This window comes from Periplaneta americana, chromosome 7 (assembly GCF_040183065.1).
Source record: "Periplaneta americana isolate PAMFEO1 chromosome 7, P.americana_PAMFEO1_priV1, whole genome shotgun sequence".
Lineage (NCBI taxonomy): Eukaryota > Metazoa > Arthropoda > Insecta > Blattodea > Blattidae > Periplaneta > Periplaneta americana.
Window position 1 is genome coordinate 48,752,506 of NC_091123.1, and position 12,462 is coordinate 48,764,967.

A 12,462-nucleotide genomic window follows, 5' to 3' on the forward strand; every position below is an offset into this window, starting at 1 on the left:
ACTGTCATAAGCTAGGTTTTGTTCCGCAAACTCTGGATTTAAAACCGATAACAAAAGCACACTAAACGGCTTTCTTAGACTCTTTTACTATACTCTATTACTGTACTCCAACCAGAGGAAAGTCTCAGGGGAATGAGGTGCAGCGGGGTGATGCTATGAATGAATGTTGATGTCATAAGGTGTCATAAGGTCACACACGTGGGTACACGTGTCTCTATTGGCTAGCTCTCAAAGCACAAACGATAACACTGATACACACATATTTATACTACCCTAGTTACAAAATTAGATCACGGTTAATTTCCTGGTCTTTTAATCCATCCATACAGGAAATAACATATGCAGGAGAGCGCATGTTGCTTAAACTGACGTTATAACGGTAATATTATCTATCTACTTCGCTCCAATAGATGACGCAATAGTAAACACATTCCTTTCACGGTTAATCTCCTGGTTGGAGAATAGTGGGTCGATTTCTAAAACGAGGTCTAGACCACGACCATGGCTTTAAACCACGTTTGGATTTATAAAACGAGGTCTTTTTCATTTTTCTGAGCCATGGCTCGAAACCATGGTCTGAAGCAGAGACCACGGCTGGGGTAGGTTTAAAACCACGGTTTCATGTATGCAAGATGGAGGTAGTAGATCAGCTGGATGATTATCAAAGGAAAATTTGTGTCTACGGTATTAAATCCCCGGATTATAGTGATGAGAAACAGGAGTAATCCTTTGTAACTATATAACGACGATAATTTCAGGCGAATATTTCGATTTTCGAAGGAATCAACGCAAAATTTAGCAAGAATGCTAAATAATAATCTGCAGCGAAATTCAAGAGGCTGCGGGTTTTAAATTTTTTTACACCTTCTTGTTGCTTTGAGGGAAGTAAGATATAATATTTTATATTAATTACACCTTTATGCCTATAAGACATATAACTTAATTCATAGCCTTTACAGTGGTTTTGGATATTTTATTTAATACTCGAAATTGAAGTGAAGTGAAGAAAACGTGATTGTGTTTTCTTATTTTAAGTTTTATGCTACTGAGGCTTTTCACGTAGTAAGTCTAGTATATGTGAAAATATGTGGAACTACACTACATTTTCGTTTCAATAGAAATTTTAATCCAGTTAATATTTAGGTTGTTAATTCCTTAGAATCGAGTTTTCAGGTAGTTAATGTTGGTAGTAGTTATGAACAAATGATAAACTTCAACATAAACGCTCGATTTGTGATAATTATTTGGGCAATGTCATTCTGTTACCTAAAAATCCGTTCCCTATTAAATACTAAGTAATGCTAATATTTTAAACGCACATATATTCTGTAAATTAGTAAATATAACAATACCTTAGCTGAGAACAAAAGAATGTGACTTACTGCATTTCAATAAAATTATTAATCCCGATGTTCATTTCTTTCTAATATCGACTGTTTACAAGAATAAAAATCGATTCTAAGCTGCGTTGCCATACATAAAACCCACGAACTTCGGATTCTTCTCAAGCCGCGTCTCGACTTCGTTTTAGAAATCGCATAAGGATTCAGACCTCGATCGTGGTTTAAAAGCCGAGGTTTGGAACAACGATTTCGTCCGTGTTTTAGAAATCGACCAAGTATGTTCTTTCGTTGTTGTACGTTTCTGGGACTGCATTTTGTCCTCCATATTTATGAACACCGCATTTACGTAATTATAAGACATGGCTGATGAAATTATTTAATCTGTATTCCGACGTCATGGCAACTCAGAGATGTAAGTAATTAGGGCGAGAAAATAAACATGCGCTGTAAGTTTTCCCTGTAAATGAGCTGTAATTTTTCTCCTCAGTCTCTCGCGTGGGTACATTCGGTGACAAGCTGCAATGAACATGTGTGCAAGTGGCAAGGTAGCCCCACATCGACTGCCAGACCGGGTTGTTTGTGGAAATATAAATGCAGGCTGTGTTTCTGGGTTACATAGATGTTACGGAATGTTTATCTGTTGCAGACTTCTGCCTGTTTTACATAACAAGCAAACCGCGTGCGGTTATTTTGTTCTATCCTGACTCAACAAATAGGTTACGTGTACAGTATTCTGCTACAAGCACAAGTATATCGCTGTAAGTAAGATCAAATGCAGTTATTAACATCAAGTACAAACCAAGCATATTATGAAAGTGACTACACTTTTTGACTTGGAAGTTATACATCCTTAGGCTTTGAGTCAGGACCTTGTTCGAATATAATTAGAAATTATTTAATAACTACAACATGCGAGGTTCTGTAACAATTTGTTTATTTATTAATGAATATAGCCTACGTAGTGACTGTAATTACATTATTTCAGCTTTTGAACTGATATGACAATTTATTACAATTTTCATGTCATATATTTTCACCGCCATTTACAGCTTCATCTTTATTATTTTATTTTAAATCAACCACCAACAGAAGCAGGCTTCCAATTACAGGTGGCTTACATAGATATATACACAAAATACATAATAAGAGAAAAAAATAACAAAACAAACAACTCATACGAAAGAAAGAAAATACATACTGGTAATAGATGCTAGAATATAATATTACAGTTAATATAGTGCCAAATTTCAACATACTGATGCAATAGTACATTATGCAACGAGCCTATAATGACAGTAATTAAGAATCGAGTATGGATATTTATGAAACGAGCGCAAGCGAGTTTCATAATTTTCATACGAGCTTCTTAATTACCATTATAGGCGAGTTTCATACGACTTTTTATGCTCGACCATATTTCTAACTTGAAATTACCGGTATTCAGATGTATACATTTTATTTGTAACTGACAAGATCGGAAGTGACCTTGTTCTAGGTCGTGAATTCTGAGATGTGCGCAGACGCGAAAGTATTGATTTTTTTTCCGAGGAACAATAATGTCATTGACCTTGACATAGTCCCGTTAAACTTGATAATATTATAATATTATAACCTTGATTATTGAATTCGACTTTGAAAAACGAATGACAAATTGAATTTATTTGAATATTATTTACAATTAACGGTAATTATTATAGTAACAGAACATAACCTTCTGCGACAGTATTCGATTTCCAGCCTCCGTGACTTTTCGCTAATTCTCTTTCGATTGCATATCCGAGAATAATCGATACTTGCGGTTTTATAACGGTACAAAGCTGACCTGTCATTGGCTGAACACATGTAAGCTGAGTTATCATTGGCTGAAGACCTGTACTTTAATGAGTAGGTGTACTTTAATGACATGCATTAAAGGACTGCTACCAGATGTATAATTAGCACATTTCGGCATGGTCGAGCATAAAATTATTTAAAAACTAGAGTGAAAACATTATAATACACATCTTCATAATTTAAATATCTAAGGAAATACAATTCTGTTTAATATTGTATGCAATTTTTCAATTGTTAAACTGAAATCCAATTGAGAATCACAGTTTAAAGACAGAGAGTTGTAAGTATTACACATAACAAACAATGGAGAGTTCTTGAAGAAAACAGTTCTAGAAATAGGAATAATAAAAGGTTGCCTATGACGTAATTCTGTTCTTTTTACATTGAACTGAAGGAATTTAAGAAAAATCACAGTTTTTCAATATACCGTTAACAGTCTTGTAGAGTAAAATTTGGCTATTTATTAATCGTCGAGATTTTAAAGTTTTATACTTAAATTAAAAAAGTAACACTATATGAAATTTGCTTGCCATAAGACGACACGTGATGTTTTTTAAAATATGAATAACGTAAAAATATTTTCTGTATCCTTTCTATTTGCATCTGATGGCACTGGAACTCAGGTGACCATGTTACAGACGCATACTCTAGCTTGATCAATTGTCGAAGTTAAAATATCAAACTTCTACCTTTCGATTCATATAACATTTTTTTTATCTACAGTATGTTTCCGAGCTAAAGTTAAAAACTTTCAGGAATGATGGGGAAGGGCACATATATCAATCTGAGGTAAGGAACCCTTGTCCGGAAATGACTAAATCGAAAGTTACAAGCAAAAATAGTTGTGTGGAAATGAAATAATTTTATTCCACTGTACACCTTATTTATGTGTATTTATCTGTACATCTTACACATACTGTATTCATCTGACGTTGTTTACGTTGTCTACTTACAGTATTCCATTCAGTGCGCTGTTTGAGGGGTGGGGACAAGAAACTACACTAAAGCAATGCAGATAGCATAATGTGCAACAGACATGGTCGGTCCTGATTGAACGTCTGTAGACAGCAGTGTATGCATACAAGTTGCAGTGTCCAGTCGATCAGTCCTAGTGAAATGGAGTACAGCAGAGCGGAATATGCAGACCTGAATTTCGAATATGGATGAGCCAATGGGAACAGTAGACAAGCTCACAGATTTTATCGGGCCAAGTATCCACGTAGGAGACATCCGGCTCATACCATCTTTCCTCGACTGTTACAAAGGTTAAGGGAAGGAGGGCACGCGATGCGGAATTACAATTCCATTTCCACACAACTATTTTTGCTTATAACTTTCGACTCAGTCATTTCCGGACCATAGTTTATCTCAAATTGATACATGTGCCCTTCTCCATCATCTCTGAAAGTTTGTAACACCAGCCTGGAAACATTCTGTATATTGTTAAATTCAAATATCGTCTGGATTAATGTAAAGTTTAGAGTAGGACTGTATCCAGAAGGAGCCAATCCTTGGTGGTCGTGGTGGTTTTCATGTTGATGAAAATTCTGTATCACATAGATGTTATTTATCTTCAGCTTCATTTTTAATATTCAGCTTAACATATTTTCTTAGATTTTATTTCTCTCTGCAAGTGGAGCCTTCTTCTTGACCTTCAATTTCTACTTAGAAACATCTTCACTTTAATATTTAATGTTAATTTTATATAGTTTCATCTTTCTTCTCCATATCTTCACATTCATGATCTCGAGCATAACTTAAATCATTTTCTATATCGTCGCTTAAATTATTATTGTCTATGTCTTCAGTTTCATTATCACTTCCTTCTTAACTTCTTTTATTCTCTATAAAGGTTAGAAGAGGTTTACGTGCAAATATTTTCAGAGGAAATCGGGGGGAGGGGAGTATACTGAACAACATTATGTAACAAATTTCACAATCTTCGAAGTTAATTTTAGACATAAAAATACCATGTTTTTAGGTTATTTAATACTTCCAGACGATTTCTTTTCTTTACGAACGACTCACTAGTTACGCGGAGGTAAGCTTCTGGGGATTGTCGACTATTCAGGCTTACCAAGAAAGTCTTTGTGGTAACAGTTTATCAAATAATTTATGGTGTTTTTAAACACAGTCACTTTTTCACATTAGCACATGGTATTACATTCATGATTTATTTTCTGTTGTAATACGTTCGAATTTTACCCTTAACTGTTTAATCTTGAGTAAAATAATGATATCGAAAGACTTGCGTATAGTCTAAACTGACAGGCTTTTCATAGTACTACCATTCATAACACATCATGCCGTAAAATACGTGACACATTTATGGGATAAAACAATAAGGGCAAGGGAAAAGGTAAATAGGGCTTTATTTCACTTGCATTTTTCTTAAACAAATACCAAAATATTTGCACGTATACCCCTCTCAATCTGTATATTTATTTTGTTATTGCATACACCTTCAAATTTATGATCTTAATATAAAAGTGAATGTGGGTACGTATGTGTGTATGTTTATATGTTCTCTGTACAAATCTACGCGCTTTGGCCGATATGTGTCAAAGTTAGCACATTTAACCTTCATATCCAGGAGAAAAACATAGGTTACATTAAAAATTGCAAATGAACGTTAAATTAATTAAAAAATAGAAAATAAAAATAAATACGTTAAAACATTCATGTATAATATTAAAATGCAATCTTTGTAGTGAATTGTTCTTTATTATTGTCTGTTGTATTCAACATCGACTTTCACGAGGCCAAGGAAACTATAACACGAAATTAAATAATATTGTCGATACACATCATGAAAGCTAAAACTAGATAATTCATACAATAAATATCTCAACGCAGTCCAGGACCGTATTATAAATTTATCGATGCAGTTGTAGATAGTGAGCAGACTGTGTCTTATCCAACTGAATTCTTAAAATCTTTGAAACCACAAGGATTGCTACCATATAATTTAATACTTAATATTGAATCAGCAATAGTACTATTGCGAAATTTGACACACTAAAATTATGCAATGGAACAAGAATTGGTGTGAAAAAAATTTATTCAAAACGTAATAATAGAAGTGACAATATTAACTGGCAAAACGAAAGGAGATTTCAAATGACAGCAATTTCAGTGCGCCTAGCATTTGTAGTGGCCATATTAAAATTAAGCTCAAGGACAGTCGCTCAAAGTTGCAGATATAAACTTAAAAACTCCGTGTTTTTGACATTCTCAACTATATTTTATACAAAGAAGTAGGAAAAAAGGAAGATTTTACATACATCAAAAAGCAATTCAATAATACTTTTGTCATATTTGCTAATGTAGTATGTGAATGTACTACGCAACTAGACTGAAAATAACACTATATTAATTCTAAAATATACGTATCTCTAAATATTGTTGTTCATGTCCGAAAATATGTTATTGCGAAATTATAATTGTATAATTGCGTTGCCAATGTAGTATGTTATGCGTTATGGAAATAACCATCTCTTAATTTCTAAAAAGCCGGTATACGTCTCTCAGAATATTAGTCTTTATGTTAAAAAATGACTTATTTCGAGTTTATATTGCATCTGTATTTTGTGTATAAAATAAGAATTAATGTAATGTACAGAGTGAAACTAAAGTCTGATAATTTTGAAGATACAATATACATTACGATGTCATTGGTGACGTAAGTTATTACGTTATGACTATAGTGATTGATAATAGCTACTTAGGTGTAATTCTGCCGTTTATCGTAGTCGTTTTGACATTTTAAGTACGTTTCTGACATTTCAAAGTTGGTTGGTTCAGAATTGGACATTGCGTGTGATCGGTCGATATCTTGGTTCTGGTTAGCTCATAATTTGAGGAGTGTATAGAACGTATTACGTCTTGAAACCTGTATGAAATTTACTGCATCACAATTTCTGAAGTCTCTTGTAGTTGTGGAGCGAGGTGTAAGGTAAATATTTTCAAGCGATCTGAGAAACGTGAAACGTAATTATTCCGACAGATATATTTCTGTTGTTTGCGGAAAGAGGATAGCTATTACGAAAAATACATGGTTCGGTTGTTATGGATTTTTTTTTTTTGCATTCAACAGAATATTGTATAGAATTATGAATAGGTGCATGGTTTTGTACACATTGGAAGTCACTTGTTCTGAAGTTAATAATTTAGGGTGTTATGCATAGACATTTCGCTAGCCCGCGCTACGAGCGTGCTAAACTAGCTCCGGCTATCGACTGATTATTGTACAGGATTCATATCTAATCATATCGCTAACACTGGTTTATGAATACGAAAAACGTTAGTTCGCTGATTATCCACCGGAAGCCCAGGCTAAGAATGTCTATGAATATGGCCCTACAATTATAGTGCAGTCTTTGATTAGGTCTGTGATTTTGTGACAGAGTAATTCTTTTTTAATTTCTTATGCACCTTTTTATTGTGTGTTTTGTAAAATGGACTACCGTGTCTTTATTGTTAACATTACGAACTTTTTTGTATCCTATTGCCTATACAAGGACCACATTTGATTAACTTGATGTAATCTTCATTTTAGTAAGATTTTTTTATGAAAAAAACACGGGATTTATTTTGTGATGCATGTTTTTTTATTGTCTTCTGGTATGTGACTTTTGAAACTTTGGTGGTGCAGTGAATATTTGGAGGTTTAGGGGCTCTCGTCCCCTAAAAAATTAGTAAATTTTTATATTTTATGTCTTGTGTCTTCATTCATGACCTTACGATACTTCCATGGTATAATTAAAATTACCATCTTTTGTAACTAGTTGAGTTTATCTGCGTTTAAGTCATTGTTTTTTTTAAGTATAAAGAATGAGAAATCTTGGATCTGCGCTCGTGTTGCAATGTTAGTGCAACGGCAGTTGGGCTGTATCTCTTTACAAGTCTTGAATCGGGGTTATTTTTGTTTTATCAGGTATTTTATCCTTATTCCGCACTCGTTTGTGTTTGTGTAATGAACATAAAACATCTGGAAATCGCCATGACACGTGTTACTACCATCTGCCAGATTCATCCCTTTAAACTCTTGTTAAAATAACTTCATCTCTAACATGATACTAGGAATAGATCGTACATTACAGTATTTCTGTATATTTTACTGCTTTGCAGAGCGTTAGGTTCTGTAGTTTATGTAATCCTTTGGTTTAAAATTGATATAGCCAATAAATGTGCTCTGTGAAAGAAGACGTCAGCATGGAAATTTCAACTGATTTTCCTTTGTTATCATTCAGGAATAACTTCAGTTGAGGGGACCGTGTAACGTAAACCATAGCCAGTCTCGCTTTTGTAAGTTAAGCAATCGTGTGTCATCAACACCAGCACAGTTTTTCATTAACTCATTTACACGTGATCCCAAGTGTACTCAAATTAGCCTAAGCATTTTTGAAGTTCTAATGGATAAATTTGATTTCTCTTTCTTAAATTTCAAAGTAAAAAGAGTAATGAAAAAATTTACCACATAATTACCTTTTTCTCAGAAATTATGGAATGTTCATAGTCTGTTATACACAGATTATCACAGTTTCTTCACCTCTGCTTAATATCATTGATGTTTTAATTAAAGGGACTGTATAGTTATTCCTGTACGATTAAAGCATTTTAGTACAAAAGTTTCCTTCAGTATTTCTAAGGCTTTTAGTGGTGAATGAAATAAAAATTGCCATGCCTATACAATAATTTTTTTTGAACTCAGTAGTGAAAAAATAACTAATTAGTTTCTTATCGAAGTACACAAAAGATCATAAGCATTTTTGTACAAAAGTTTCCTTCAATATTTCTAAGGCTTTTAGAGGTGAATGATATATAAATTGCCATGCCTATACAATGAATCTTTTTGAACTCAGTAGTCTAAAAATAACTAATTAGTTTCTTATCCAAATCCACAAAAGATCATAACTGATAAACTGTTTTCTCACTTTGGTAAATGTATCTCGAATTTTAAGTGCACATTATTTGCTATTAGTTTTATTCATATTCCTTATATACGTTTCAAGTTTTCAAATACTGTATCTTATAAATTCTGAAGCCTTGTATAGTTAAATATTTCGCCCTTAGTGAAACAGAAAACATTTAAATTTATTTTACTTATTTTATTTAATAATAACAAATACATAAAAACGTTACATTAAAATACCCCGAAAGAGCAAAGCTCGTGTTCGGGGACAGTTCCGTTACATAGATATACATACTTTGTAGACAAAATACTTAATAAAAAAGCTCACATAAAGATAATAAAATTAGTAAATAATAATAATAGTAATAACTAACTGTAAAAAGAAACGATGTTGAGATTGATGTGTTAATATTAAATTATTATTAGTAGTATAGTTAGTGTAGATCATGTTGATATAGTAACCAAGATAAAATTGGAAAATACGCTTAGGATAGAAATAAACTTGTTTTACAATACATGGTACATAATACAGGGAAGTCTGTCATATAAATTTTTTAATTCTGGATCTGAAGATTTCATTGCTTAAAGTAGTCAATTCTGGATGAAATTTTAACATTTAACATTTTTGCCACTTTTCCAATTATTATATATTTTTTCTTCTGTTATGTGTGAGATATTCATAAATCTGTAGGTTCACGTTGTAGAACACAGGCAGCAGAAAACACTGCAAAAATTTCATGCAAATAGAATCAGTAGTTTTAGAGAAATGTGCACTTAAGTTTGAAAAATGTTGACTTAAGAAAAACGTCATTTAAAAAATTATGAATTATATGCACCCTCATATTTAAAGATCACATTTAAAGGGGTTATCTGCAGAAATATTCGCCACAATATATGTAGAGTGTGTGTGTGCGTGTGTGTGGGTGTGCAGGGCGGGATGAAATAATCCTGCAGCTTGAAAGAGACGATAGGGTATACTTAAATTAATAGAAAACCTATATTATGATTTGTGATTAAAATAATGCACGGTTAATTATAAAATTAAGTTGGAAATTTCAGCAGTCTGGCAACATCGCCGCTAACACACTGCTCTTTCTTCTCGTAATACAGGTATAAGTGTTGAACCTCTCCCTCTCTGACTAGAACATCGTAATCTGTTCGCATTGTTCATTGGCTTGAAATTAATGAGTTTTAAATTAAATATACACTAAAACCGTAAACGCTACTAAAATACGTAAGAGGAATAAATTATTAACTATTCGAGTGTCTATCGTTATGGACAAAAATCACTGAGAATTTTTTTCTGAGAAAACTATGAAATTTGCATCATTATGGCATTACACTTTTTTGTTACATACAACATGAGCTATTCGCTCTGAAAGTCTGCAGGATTATTTCACTTCCATCCTGTATAGTATACATGCTGTATGTATCGTCTTAAAGAACAAGTTTTGTACTATTTTTTTTTAAACACACGGCAAAATATCGGGCTTTTGATCCAAAATCACTACTCACCGTCAGTTCCCTTAAACTCAAGACCCCAAATAGCTTTAGCATGTTAGATGTATTTTTTAAATTCTAAATTAACTTAGAAAAACATTATCAGTCTTATTAATAAACCGTGTATAATTTTATACGAGACTTATGCAGAGTTGAGACTGAAAACTTTACTAATAAACAATGCATAAACGATGGCTGTATAAACATTGTATAGTTATACAATGGGAATTGCTTTGCAGTAGTTATATACACGAAACCCCTTGTTTAACCGTTGTATATAGAGAAAAAATGGCCGTCCCTCTAACAGCTGTTAGTATCGATTGTCATTTTATGATGATGGCTGCCTTGTAACCACAGAAGAACAAACTAAAGAGCACAGAGTAATTAGAATAATATTGCTGTAGCTTGTATTCTTTGACTAAGTGTGGTAATCGATTAGAGCCAGTTGTAGTTGTACTATCGATACTTAACACGACACACTAGAGCGCTCTATTGGACGAAATAGAGAACCTCAGATATTCTATTACCTTTCGTAATGAAGTAATGACGAAACTATGACGTAGCTGTGTAATAGTTGTACTGTTATACACGACATATGTAGTGATTATTAGTATAGTAATATACGTTACAAGAGCGGTATGTTGACGTTTTCATGGTCGAGGAAAAGATTGAAAAAGCGAAACGTAGTTGAGCTTTTTAATTTCCGAGAACATGAAAACAAACATACCGCTCGTGTATCGTACATTATTTTGCGCGAAGATCGTTTATTACATATCTGAAAGACGAATTTCTAATTAGTTGCAATGAAATCTCCATCTTGGTTTCTGTTTAATGACGGCAACTTCGAAAAACCTAATACCTTTCTTCAACATTGTTGCTATAAAATGTTTTCTGTGTTTACTATACTCCAGCAGGCCGTGATATACGTCTGTCTTTTTTTTCCCAGTCTATAAATGCGAACTTAAAACAAACGGTAAGGTTATGCAATGATTTATTTTTCATTTTAATATTTTAACAATATTATTTATATAACATATTGCAGTAATAACATCCGCATCTGGAATTTTGTTAATTTTTTCACGGCTTTCTTAATGTTACTTGTATCAGGAATGCAATAAGTTTCGTGGAGTAGTAGACTTTACTTAATTTTTGCAAATATTTAAAAACAATAATTAACAGTGCAATTTAGGTGAAATTGCAGTGGTAAGTTTCCAATTTATAATTATTACTATGTTAAACGTCTCTAAAAATAATATGTTAAAAGCCAAAAGCAGTAAAATGAATGTCGCGCTTAAGTGGTAAGAAGAGGGAAGTTGTTATGTGTGTTACGTTGGGAATGTGGTATTTCACACTTACCGCGTATTGGTTCTGTGCGGAAAACAAGCAAATACGCACGATCTCGCACAAAGGAATTTACACACGACTTATAAACGAGCTACTCATTGTATAAGTATAAGACAGTTAAACGTCTGTATATAGAGTTTTTATTTGTAAGATCGTATGAGTAGGGCCTATACGAGTATATTATACTGCGTGTTCAGTTCAAAGTGTGTCATGGCTCGCTGTATGTCGGCATGTGACTAGCCGATGACTTCGACGGTCAACATGGACACGGAGCATTTGATTTGTGTTGTGGAATGTTGCCGTACGCAACCGATGATAACAAATACCCTGAGTACGACTTACCCGCGCAAAACACAGTTCGAAAGAGGTTATGGTGGCACACAGACCGTACAGACCGCCATCTGTTGCTACGACGTTCAAGTTATACCATACACGTTCTCAAGTTCAGATTGAACGCCTTGATTAATAGGCAACTTCTTTGACATATAAGCTGAAACTCGCTTCAAATCGCTGACTCACCAACAGTGA